At 41.6% G+C, this 13216-nt stretch overlaps 1 long non-coding RNA gene across 1 annotated transcript in view; it reads right to left on the minus strand.

The window, feature by feature from the left end:
- Window positions 1-2625: 2625 nt before the first annotated feature.
- The window catches only part of LOC119232493 (uncharacterized), a 46071-nt gene continuing 35480 nt past the window's right edge, over window positions 2626-13216 (minus strand). The window contains exon 5 of the long non-coding RNA XR_008549757.1: window positions 2626-2641. This is a non-coding gene — a long non-coding RNA (uncharacterized LOC119232493). The remainder of the gene's footprint in view (window positions 2642-13216) is intronic.

Raw genomic sequence — 13216 nt, forward strand, 5'->3', positions numbered from 1 at the left:
GCCAGTCCCCAAAAGCCTATCCATCCTGGAGGCCCCCAATATGGCCCCCATATATTTGAATTATCCCATTATCCCCCATACCTCCCCTCCCAAATCTGGGACAACTCATGACAAACAGCAGAAAGCCACTCCCCCCAAGGCTCTTGGTCACTTCAGCCCACCTGTCATGGGGTCCATGGCCACTCACAGTTTAGCAGGCGGCACCTCAGAACTGCCATTGAAACTGATACTGAAGATATGTACACCACTCCTCAGGACCAGTCACCTTTTCATCTCCCCTGCCTCTGAGAGCCATATCCCACATTGCACAGTACCTTCACCCGGTGACAACATGGCCTCAAGCCATGTCTCTACCAGTTTACCAACAAAATCAGACAGACAAGTGACTGTGACTTCCAACCTCACAGGTCCAGTGGCCCTCACTCTGCCTAAGTCAGGGACCAAACATATGAATGGATATGACAGCTCATCTCAACTGGGAAAGCTCATAGTAGCCCCAGCGAATGTTATGGGTCTAGGCTCTCCTGCAGTAGCCCAGCCATCTGTTGGCAACCCAAAGAAACAGGACTCTATGGGTTTGTCATTGTCGGATTCCACAGATGGTTCCACTGTAAACACCAAGCAGACTTTGATTGCCAACCCAAATGTCTCCAATGGCACAGCCACTATCGCTAATTCTGGAATCGCTTCTAGTGTTTCTAATACTGGAGGCAATAGCTTACACTATGCCACCATGAGCCCACAACCACTTGGGGTGATGGGACATGTGACCCCTGTGCCCGGTGGGAGCTCTATGGATAGTATATCCAACACATGCCCCACTCCTTTTCCGACATCGAGAATGCCCAACCATAGAGGAAGAAAGAGAAGGGCTTCCAGCCCGCCTCTGGCTCCTCTTTGTATAGCTCAGGATCCATCTCACTTGAGTATAACAACTGTGGTAGGACAACACAGAGATGTGTCTGCATTGGCTTTGGGGCCTCCTTAAATCCAAGCATCTGGGATCCAACTGTGACGCAAAACACAAGTACCATGACAGGAAATAACAGCCCCGTTTCTATAGCTGGAAAAAACATCACCACAGACATGTCTGCTTCTACTTATGATTGGTACACGTGGATTTCCTGGTGTGCCACTCATATTTGCAGAAATGACAGCAGGAAATGACAGCACCGTCCCCATGTTTGGAGACCCCAGTGACCCCAATTTCCATTAGAACACCTTGGGCCCTGCTGGACAAAGAATATCTCCTACACCTGGAGCAACTCTCACCACAAACAAATCATATGGGATAAGGGGCAAGTCTGCTAACAACTCTGATTATTACACTGGGGCTCACCTAGCCATATTGCACCCATTGTGGTCTCAAATGCCAGGCCCATTCCAAAGCGTAAACACGCTGCTACTTGCATGTATGTCCCCCACACATGGCACCCATCTTTCCAGTACTCTGCTGGGGACAACAACTCCCACAATTGCAGGGCCTGGTGTTCCTAATTTCCGTCAGTGGGGCCCACCTGGACCAAACACAGCTGGTACAACTGGAGGAAATAACATCTCAGCTATTGTGGGTGGCCCCTATGTCACCACCTCTCATCAGAATACTGGGTACCCACCTACGCTGTGAGGGATAGCTCCACATCTGCTGTGACTGGATATGCTTATGGCTCAATAATTCATACAAATCACCTGGGACCCTGCAGGTCAAGGGACAAGTGGTGGGACAGGGTGGGGAGGCAGGGGATTTTAGGAAGAATCCTCTCAAAACTCTTGGACCAATTGTGGCTATGGCGATGCCATCAGTGTTTGGAGGTACCTGCTCAGAGCAACTCTGCCGGTTTTCTGAATGTAACCAAGGGCCTCCTTGCCTGTGAATCACTCCCTTAATCTTCCTATAACTTTGTAGAAACTACATCCTCTGCAAACCGTCAAGATATGAATGGACCACTCAGTCCACTCATAAGGGAGAGAAAATCTACTCTTCCTACAAGCAAGCCAGAGGAACAACCAACCACATGTCAGGAGTATGTGTTAAACATCTCTTACTTGAGTGACCCAAGCTATGGACCTTTTCTTTCTAGTCTTGAAACTGGCATCTCTATTTATAGGTGCTTCCTTTCCTCTTGCTACTTCTTCCCCTTACAAATGTATATATTAATACATACAAATATATATTAAAACTTGTTCTTATTAATCTGCCTCTACTCAATTCAATTCAGCTCTGGAGGGACATTTGACATTTATGAGTGGTGACATGTTGAGCCAGACTAAACTACGTAAAATGTCTTGTGCTCCAGTGACTGGGATGTGGAAATAGCTACACGCTATGACTGCATGTGCTGAGTTCTGACATCTCTGTGTTTTGCAGGAAAGGGATGCCAGTTCAGGAGGAAGTGAGATCCACAGAAGGGAGAGAATGGGTGGCTCATCCTTGCCCCTTCCCCCTGGGTTTCCGTTTTCTCTCCTACCACTCTGATAGCACTGGTGGCTAGATAATCCCTAATGTGTGATGGGAAGCCACACTTTGTGATTTCAGTTTTTAAAAAAGTATAATGTCTTTTTTGAGTCTTTAAATCTTAGACCATCCTCACACATTGCCATGCAGCCAGAGAGGAAGGATTTGGCATCAAGTTTCTTCTATCTGGAGGAACAAAGAAGAAAGAGGTAATGCCTTAAGATGACTTAGAATTTATCATTTTGCTTAAAAATATCAGAAAACATCCTCTTTAATAACCTAGTATTAGTCTAAATCCCTAAAACATCAAATCACAACAGTTATAATTGCACCTAGTGCAGGCTGAACTTAGAGTTCTATTGGGTCCCCACTAGACTTAACAAAGACACTGGGGAGCTTGCATTCTCATTGCAGGAGAGAAAAGAAGCAGCAAACACAAATTATCTAACAGGTTAGCCAGAAACAAACGCTATGGAGAATAAAGCAGTGTATGGAGGATTGAGATTGTGGGCAAAGAAGCAAGGGTTTCAATTTAGACAGTAAAATTTCCACTGGGGAGGTGGGATTTGAACAGTCTAAAGAGAGGTAATTTAATCAGACATCTGAGGGGAAAGCATTCTTTATAATGGGAATAATCTCTGCAAAGGCCACAAAAGTAATAGACCTGGGATCTTCAGGGGAGCAGTTAGTAAAAACTAATGTGGCTGGACTAGAGTCAACAGTTGGGAAGGAGGGAAGAGGAGGGGAGAAGACAGGAACAGTGTTGAGTCCCCTGCACACCATTTAAGGTCATGATTACAAACAGAGTTGATTCAACCCTCAAGTCTCTCAGTGAACTCAGTGCTTTTTCTATGACCTATTTACCTCAAGATATTTGGAAGGACAAAATAATATAACACAGACAAGTGAATTATAAATGATTGTTGTACTATATACAGGGCTAGATGGATAGATTGTATGGAAGAATGGACAGATGGGGATGGGTGCATGATGGATGGGTGGATGCATGGATGAGAGCTAGATTGATCGATAGATAGAGAGATAGATAGATAGATAGATCGATAGATAGATAGATGATAGATGCATGGTGGGTGGAGATAAAACATATACACAAATATGTATGCTTGATGAGTTCTTTGATCACCTTTGCCAGGCAATTCAAATAGGAACCTCCATCTTAAAGAAAACACGAAAGTACTTACTTTTATGAAGTAAACACATGGAAAAATATAATAACTGAGGCTAAAAATGCACAGCACTGTGCCTAGTGCAACATTTACGAGATTAGTCCTGTGAAAACAAAGAGAGCCATCACAGAGAGGCTGCTGGACTCCTCAGGCACCCTGCCGCCTGGTTCATTCAAAGTTGTTTTTACAGTTCCAGAGGATCAAAGCTACTGCTCTCTGGCTGCACAAATCACCTGCCCTTTTCTCATCTGGGAAGCAGGGATGTAATCCAGTTTGCTTCTAATTGTCCCAGACCCTTTCTCTGCCATGTCTGACAATGTCACCCGGAACTGATTTTTTTTGCAATTTTTTTTAAAAAAGATTTATTTATGCATACAAGAACTGGGGTACAGGCCAGAGGTGTGGAGGGTGAGAAGATTCACCAGAGACAGAGTGGGGAACAGAACAGGCAGACTGTCTAAAATACACTGCTGAGGGGAACAGCAGGCAAGCCAGGAGAGGTCTGCTGTGCCATGTGGGTAACTCCCTGGCCCACTGCTGTGGATAGCTTCATAGATTGTGTCTTAACCCCTTGTGTCACCAGGGAGGCCCCGGGGACTGTTGTTTTAATTTATACTACTTGGCCTTTTTTTTTTTTTCTTAAATAGCTCTTTAAGTTAAAAAGAGTAATCCTACCTGAAACCATAAAATACATAGAAGGAAATATAGGCGAAACACTACATGATATGCACATCAAAGACATCTTTACAGACACATCACCCAAAGCAGTGATAGTGAAGGCAAAGATCAACAGCTGGGACTACATCAAATTAAAGAGCTTCCGCACAGCAAAAGAGACAATAACAAAAACAAAGAGAAACACCACCGACTGGGAGAACATTTTTGCACACAACACTAATGATAAAGGACTGATCACAAAAATCTGCAAAGAGCTGATGAGACTCAACAATAACAAAGACAATAATCCTGTCAAAAAATGGGCAGAAGAGCTAAAAAGAAACTTCTCTGAAGAGGAAATGCAAATGGCCAACAGGCATATGAAAAAATGTTCAACATCACTTGTAATCAGGGAAATGCAAATCAAAACTACCATGAGATACCATCTTACACCAGTGAGAATGGCACATATTAAAAAAACTAGCAACAACAAATGTTGGCGAGGTTGTGGAGAAGAAAGGAACTCTCCTGCACTGCTGGTGGGAGTGCAAACTGGTCCAACCACTATGGAGAGCTGTGTGGAGATTTCTGGACCTACTAAACATAGAGCTTCCATATGATCCAGCAATTCCACTCCTAGGTATTTACCCAAAGGACACAGAAACATCAACTCCAAAGAGCACCTGCACCCCTATGTTTATAGCAGCACTGTTTACAATAGCTAAGCTTTGGAAACAACCCAAATGCCCAAAAATAGATGACTGGATCAAGAAGATGTGGTACATATACACCATGGAATATTACTCAGCATTCAAAAAAGATAAACACATGCAATTTGCAGCAACATGGATGGCGCTGGAAGGGATCATGCTTCAGCGAAATAAGCCAGAAAGAAAAAGAAAAATACCAGATGGTCTCACTCATAGCAGAAATCTAGAAAACTTAAATAAGGGACAAGGAAAATGAATAACTATAAGAAAGTGAAAATCATAATCAACAAACAACTATGAAACAGAGACACTCTATGAGGGGTGGGGGGTGGGGAGGGGAGGGATTGGGGTCAAAATAAGGGGGTTGCAATTGTATGGGGAATATAAAAATAAAATTTATTAAAAAAAAAGAGTAATCCTGATAAGGTAAATGTTGAACAAGTTTGTGAGAGATGTAAACAGGATTTTGAATTCCATATTTTGATGCACTTACACAGTTGAAACTATTTCTAAATATTCTTTTGTGAAAATAATACACAAACACGATAACAATTTTAAAGAATGCTGAAATTCCACCCTCTCCAGAGACAGGTTTTGCTGCTTCGATGTTATCGCTCATAATTCTCAACATACTTTCCTGCTGTCTTATTACATCTCCATTTTATATATTTTTACCAATGTTTTAAATTATGTTTATTGATGTAACAATTTACAACCCTTCCTATATTTCACTGGTAATGATAGACACAGGATCACACCTGAAAAGATATGTCATCACACGACTCCCACATTCAAGTTAAACAACAGTGTTACACCCTAAGAAGAGGGAGGGAGAAAAACTCCCAATCCTCCTCCCTCCTTCATTACAATACATCATCTTCATTTCTTTAATTTTGCTGTTTCTCCTTGTCACTATGTAGCTTTGCTTGCTTTACAGAGGATGCGAGTGGTAACATAAAGGCTAACACGAAGGTTTCTGGAGAGGGACCCCCTTGGAATGAGATCATTGCTCTTCAGTCTATTAACTCTTGTCCCTAAGAAAGTTATATACTCTCTGTGTGCCTCTGTTTCCGCACCTGTAAACAGGTGGAAACACAATAACTGCTCATGGGCTTTTTATGATATGATAATTAGGCATTTTCAGGCTTTAGAGTGCAGCACACAGAAGAGCTCAGAAAATATGAGCTGTTATTATTTTCTTGTGATAATACCTTTCACTCTAATTTCAGGATTTTCTCTGTGCAGGAAACTGTGCCCCCGCATTCCCTCTCCCCCTTTATTTAATTTGTACAGCTCACTTTCTTTCAATAATATGTTGTTGGAGTACAACCCAGGAGACCCTCCCAGGCATAATCTGTAACTGGGACCGGTATGCAGAGAGCAAGGTGAAAACAAAGAGACAGGCACTGCAGATTAGGTGGCTATTTTAATGAGCAAGGAAACTTACGTATGAGGCAATGTGTTGGGCAACCTTAAGACACCACACCACCCCAAGCAAATGCCAAAGTTTTTTTTTTTTTTTTTTTTTTAAGATTTATTTATTTTATTTATATAAGCACTGGGTACAGTCAGAAGTGCGGGAGGGTGAGAGAATTTACCAGAGCCAGAGCGGGGAACAGAGCAGGCAGACTGATGAAATATACTGCTGAGAGGAGCAGCCAGCATGGCAGGAGAGGTCTGTCGTGCCATAGGGGACCCTCACCGGCGGCCAGGGATCAAACTGGCACTGCAGAAGCTGCGGGCAACTTCGCAGCCCAGTGCTCAACTGCTGCGCCACCAGGGGAGGCCCAAGCAAATACCAAAGTTTTATGGAGGCTTTAACTGTATTCAGAAAAATGTGCAGTCTCTAAAGTCTCAATTGTTACTGGGCAAAGGGTCTAAGAAAACGGACAACAGGTCAGAACCTCTCACCAGTTCTGGGTCCTAGACACTAGTGGCCACATAATGCTAACAAAAGTGCATTTGATGAAGCAAAAGAAAAAGATCTATTTTAACTAACAGGGTAGAGGGAGAAGGAGGAGGCCCAATACCAACAGATGGTGTGAGGTGGAGCTGCAGCTGTAGGAGAAAGCAGGGTACAGAAAGCCCTGACCATCAGAGCCTGTGGCACCTCTGCACAGTGTCCCCAAGTCCTGCTGCCACCGGACCAAGTAAGACATGCAGAGGCCTGCTACTGCTGAGGTGGGGGCCAGGTGGTCTGGGGGGCAATGTCCTGCCACCTGCCTGGTCAGCAGAGCACCTGCCTTCCACAAGAGTGAACCCAAGTGAATGGCTTCCTTTTAAAGACTCCTCAAAATGGCCATTCTGCTCTGCCCCCTTCCCAGCAACCCCATCTCTCAGGAGACCTGATCTCTGAGCAGAGTTCAGTCTTCCGTGTGGGAAATGTGGTTTGCCCTGTGGGGTGCAGGGTTCAGGTGCTCTGTGCCATACCAACAACAAAGAATGATTTCCAGGCTCCAGGCTATGCATTGTCTTAGAGCAGTTTCTGGGAATGAACATTCTCAGGGGGGAGAGATGCTAAGACTCTGATTGCCTGGATCCAACTCCCAGGTCAGATAGGTGGTCACATTCTTTCCATTGCTTTCCCCAGGCTTGCTTTTGTCTACTCTACTCTATTAACATTTACATTGTGCTATGCCTTGCATAAGGTACCTTGTGTTTTAGTCACAGGTTGACTCAAAGATTTTCAACCAATAAATTACATTGTTTAAATATTGCTCAATCCTGAGGAAAATTGTTTGGTGAGATTATGATTTCTCCACAGGGATAGTGCTACTTCTGTCTTTAATATAAGCTGTTTAATAGTCAGCTATGGTTATTGTCATAACTTCAAATTCTTCTTCAGTGCTGCACATTCATAGGTTCATTTCTTATGACTATATATTGGTACTTTACAAATTGTCACTTTGAAAGCAAGCTCACTGAAAACTATTAAGTGCTGTTATCATAAAAATATTTTCTTAGCTATTAAATTATATTTTGAAAATATTTTTCCCAACAAATTTTATCTCAACATGTTTGCTTCATCCAAGCCAAATTATCTCAGAATAACCATTTGGCATCTGTGATTTTACCTTACAAGGCTAAAAAAGAGAATATTCTATATAGGTTTGCCCTGCTATCCAAAAGAAGAATAGGTAGGTTATTTTTGGAGTCTGGGAACACTATTACCAATAATATATGTGGAATATTTCTCCATTCCCAGAACCTCCAAAATAATCTACCAAATCATACTAATACAAAAATTGCAGGGTTTCAGGCCTAGTCTCCCAACCAGCAAGTGACCCCAGGTTGCAGGGGCAGCGCTGAGTCCCAGCCACTAGACCCCCACGGGTTGGTGTCTCACGAAGCCGCAGCAGGAACTTCGCAGACTCTCAGGCAAGCAAGCGAGAAGAGGCGGGTTTGCTCAGAGAAAGAAAAAGTTTACTGAGGATAAAAGGAACAGAAATAAAGTGGGACTCCCAGGCCTTGGAACCAGGCCAGGGAGGGCCAGGGAAGCCAAGGGTAGTTGTGCCTCAGGGAATATAGACCTTCTTTCCCTGATTATATTCTAAAGCCCCACCAGTTTCTTTGTGATTGGTCAGTCTTGGTGGTCTCGCTCACTGCCTAAATGTCTCTGTGCCCAGAACTAAGTCTCTGTGTCCCAGACCTCATCTTTTTTTCTTTATTGTCCTCAATTTGGAAGCCCTGTTGACCTTTGTCCTGGGTTGTCCGATTAGTCCCCTTTGGAATTTATTGCCCTTATGTCTTGAGCCTTCCTTAGCTCTCCTGAAGTCCCTGCACTGTCCTTGAGGCTGCCAAATTATCCCCAGCTCGCCCTAGTGTTGGGACATTATTTCCCCCTAACACTAGGACTCAGCAGTGACTATTAATGGCACCTGCACTTACTCACTCACCACAGCCTTCTTTCTCTCACCCTTTACTTTGGTCCCTAGTCAAGATTTTAAAAGCCATCTTTAAAAGCTGGTGTGGCTGAGTTTAGGGTCCCATGGGGAGTTTTGAGTTTTCTGCTGTATTTCTGATGCAGACTGACTAATGAAAGGAGCCCCCAGAATCACCTTGCCCTCTTGTGCTAGGACCAAGGTTGTGCATATGTGAGTGGCTTTCACTGGTCGCCCCTGGTTTAGTCTCCGGAGCCTGCACCTGACATTAGAGCAAGACCGGCTCCTGGAGATGCTGAGACACATCCTTTTCTGGGCCTATCGTAGAGCGCCTTTGTATGGCCTGGGCATAATTTTATTAGGTGTCTTAAGAGCTCTCTTAAGACAAAAACTTTACTATTTTAGAATGAAATTGTTGTACAACTTCCTAATATTTACAAAACACTTAATTACTCAGAGTGACAAGGATTTTTAAGAGTAGATCTATTTCTTTGACAAGGCTCAGCAATGCTGACATAGGTTTTTCAGGTAACCTAAGGGCAAGAGCACCAAGGTTTAAATTATCTGAACTGGGCTTCCCCGGTGGCGCAGTGGTTGAGCGCTGGGTTGCGAAGCTGCCTGCAGCCTCCACAGTGCCGGTTCGATCCCAGGCTGCTCCCCGGCCACTGGAGGAGGGTCCCACATGGCGCGCAGACCTCTCCTGCCGCCCGCTGCTCCCCTCAGCAGTGTACTTCGGTCCCTCTGCCTGCTCTGCTCCCCGCTCTGACTCTGGTGAATTCTCTCACCCTCCCGCGCTTCTGACTGTACCCAGTGCTTGTATAAATAAATAAATAAATCTTTAAAAATAAATAAATAAATAGATAGCAAAGTCTGCGAAAAGCAACATTTAAAAAAAAATTTAGATTACCTGAACAGTCTTTAATTTGTTATAAGAAACTAGTGAAAGCAATTTTTGAATACCTCAATTTTTATATATATATAAAAGAATGGAAACCTGGTGTTACATGGGTGTACACTACTGATACCCAAGTGAACCAAAATATTCCATAGTAAGTCACCTGAGCACACAAAATTTCTCACTAAAATCTCTCAGACCTTCAGCACTTGTTTTCTTTTTTTTAATACCATTTCATTTACCCATCCTACTTTAAATTATCTTAAAGACCTAAGAATATCTACCTTCAACATATTTTTTTCCAAACATACACACCTGAACTCACTTGCATTTAGAGTTATTACATCCTAGTTTTTACCCTCTACATTGTAAGAGTTGTTATACTATTATCTCTTTAGACTAGACAAATTACACAAATACATCCTTTAATTTTTTTTTTGAGATGACATTAAACTTTAGCTCCCTTACAATAAGGAGCAAAAAGGAGACTTGAAAGTTTAGTTTCCTTATAATAAGGAGCAAAATGTAAACCTCAAAGTTCAGTTTCCTTACAATGAGGAAAGTAATTTTAGATATTTAAGAAGTTATCATTAGTATTTTTCGGCAGATGATGAAAAGGGCAGATTTAAGGTTGAGTAATCAGTTGTAGTTTTTTTAGGACTGGAATTCCAAATTGTAAGGCTGATAATGGAACAATTACATACATTGAGGTTTTTTTTTTTTCAGGCTGGCAAATAATTGAACACACATTAGACAGGATGGTAAAAGCAAAAAAATCAGAGGGGCCTCCCTGGTGGCACAAGGGGTTAAGGTGCAACCTCTGAAGCTGTTCACCCACCAGGGAACAACCCATATTGTTCAACAGACCTCTCCTGACTTGTCCGCTGCTTTCCTCAATAGTGTACTTCGGTCAATAGGTCAATATGTCTGTTCTGTTCCCCACGCTGTCTCTGGTGAATCTTCTCATGCCCCCACACCTCCGTCCTGTACCCCAGCTCTTGTATGCATAAATAAATAAATCTATAAAAAAAAAAGAAAGACTTAATGTGACTCAATAGTTTGTCCACCTGGCTTTAGATATCATCTGGATTTCAGCTAGGACCAAGAGGAAGAAAGTTAAGACTTTTTTTTTTTTTGAGGAAAAACAAGTTTCTTCTACAGAGACAAGCCAATTTGTGTTCCTGGAAAAGAACTTGGTTAAGAAATGTCTAGGTATAAATACTGAAAAGCAAACCAGATTTATTACTTTTATGCTGGATACCATGAGCTTTGTATAGTAAACCAATATTTAAACAAAGTATTAATATACCAACATTATAACTTTAAAGCATGTTTTGAATCATTAGATTTTGAACTAGTTTGTTTATCTTATATCGCGATCTCAAAATTTGTTTGCTAGAATTTATAGGTGCCAGTTTATAATTAACCCTCCAGAGGTAAAACAAGAGATCTCATGATTTGTATTTAAAATTTTGACCATGTGACATAAGACCTGAAACCATAAAATATATATAAGAAAATAATGGGAAAACACTACAAGACACACATCTCAGTAACATTTTTAAAGACTCATCATCCAAAGCAAAGAAAGTCAAGGAAAAGATAAACACCTGGGATTACATCAAACTGGAAACTTTCTGTACAGCAAAAGAGAGATTAACCAAAACAAAGATACCGTACTGATTGGGAAAAATTTTTTACACTCCATAGAACTGGTAAGGGTCTGATCCAAGATATACAAAGAACTCACGCGACTCAACAAAAACAAAGTAAACAATCCAGTCAAGTAATGGGCAGAAGAACTTAAAAGACATTTCTCCAAAGAGGAAATGCAAATGGCCAACAGGCATATGAAAATGTTCAACGTCCCTTATTATCAGGGAAATGCAAATCAAAACCACATTGAGATACTACCTTACACCAGTAAGAATGCCACATATCAAAAAAAGTAGCAACAACAAATGTTGGTGAGAATGTGATGAAAAAAGAACTCTTGTACATTGGTGGTGGGAGTGCAAACTGGTCCAACCACTATGGAAAGCTGTCTGGAGGTTCCTCATTCTACTAAAAATGGAGCTACCATATGACCCAGAAATTCCACTCCTAGGCATCTACCCAAAGGGCACAAAAAACATTGATTCAAAAGAACACCTGTTCCCTTATGTTTATTGCAGCACTATTTACAATAGGTAAAACCTGGAAACAACCCAAATGCCCAAAAATAGATGACTGGATCAAGAAGATGTTGTATATATACACACAATGGATTATTTAGCAATCAAGAAAGATAAAACTCATGCCATTCGCAGCAACATGGATGGAGCTGGAAGGAATTATGCTCAGTGAAATAAGTCAGAAGGAAAAAGAAAAATATCGGATGGTTTCACTTATAGCAGGAATATAGGGGAACCAAATAAGACATCAGTGTAAAAAAATACTAACAATACAAAACACAAAGCAAAAGCAGACAATTATAAATCAAACATCCTGCAGGGGAAGAGGAGGGAGAGGGATCAGAGGGAGGGAGGAGCACAGGGGACTGAGGTGATGGTGCACAGGTGCATTGGTGAAGTAAATTCTATGAGGACTACACCTGCGTGGGTGTGGGGAAACAAATATTATTCAAAAATGAACAATGATGTAAATAAAATTTTTTTTAGAAATAAAATAAAGAGGGCCTTTCTAGTGGTGCAAGTGTTAACACGCAACCTATGAAGCTATTTGCAGTCACTGCAGCATGAGTTCGATTCCTGGCCAGTCATGGAGCAACCCACATGGCACAGCAGACCTCTCTTGACTTGCCCCACTGCTCCCTTCAGCAGTGCCAATCTGCCTGTTCTGTGCCCCACTCTGTCTCTGGTGAATCCTCTCACCCCCCCATCTCTGGCCTGTACCCCAGTTCTTGTATGCATAAATAAATAAATCTTTAGAAAAAAATAAAAGAAAGAAAAAAAATAGAATTTTGGCCATGGGCACCAGTTTTAAGAGTTATTTTAGCAATATTTGTGAAGACACTCATAAACCTGTTATTGATTTAATCTTAGTTATTTAGCAAGTTCTTTAGATGAAACACAATTTAAATTTGCATTTTTAAGAAAATGGCTCTTTGGCTTTCTGGAAGCTGTAAACATAATTTACATTAGTTTTTTTTTAAGGTCAGAAAAAATCTTTTTAAATCTTAAGAGAGGATTAGAATACCTTAAAAAAAAAAAAACAGGTTTTAGTTCGACACTCCCTTTTAGTTATGTTTTTCATAAACCTCAAGGTTTTCAATGAGATAGAAGTTAAAATTCCAATATAGTATAAGTGTCCAATTTTAACCATTACATCAAACCTAGAAGTGAAGACAATTTTAAAGATAAGAAGAAAAAATAAACATACGATTGTTTTTTTTTTTTTTTTCCAAATCAGGCAGGGAACCAGTTTCTTCA

This window comes from Talpa occidentalis, unplaced genomic scaffold (genome assembly GCF_014898055.3).
Source record: "Talpa occidentalis isolate TD23 unplaced genomic scaffold, MPIMG_talOcc4v2.1 talOcc4.7, whole genome shotgun sequence".
Taxonomy (NCBI): Eukaryota; Metazoa; Chordata; class Mammalia; order Eulipotyphla; family Talpidae; genus Talpa; species Talpa occidentalis.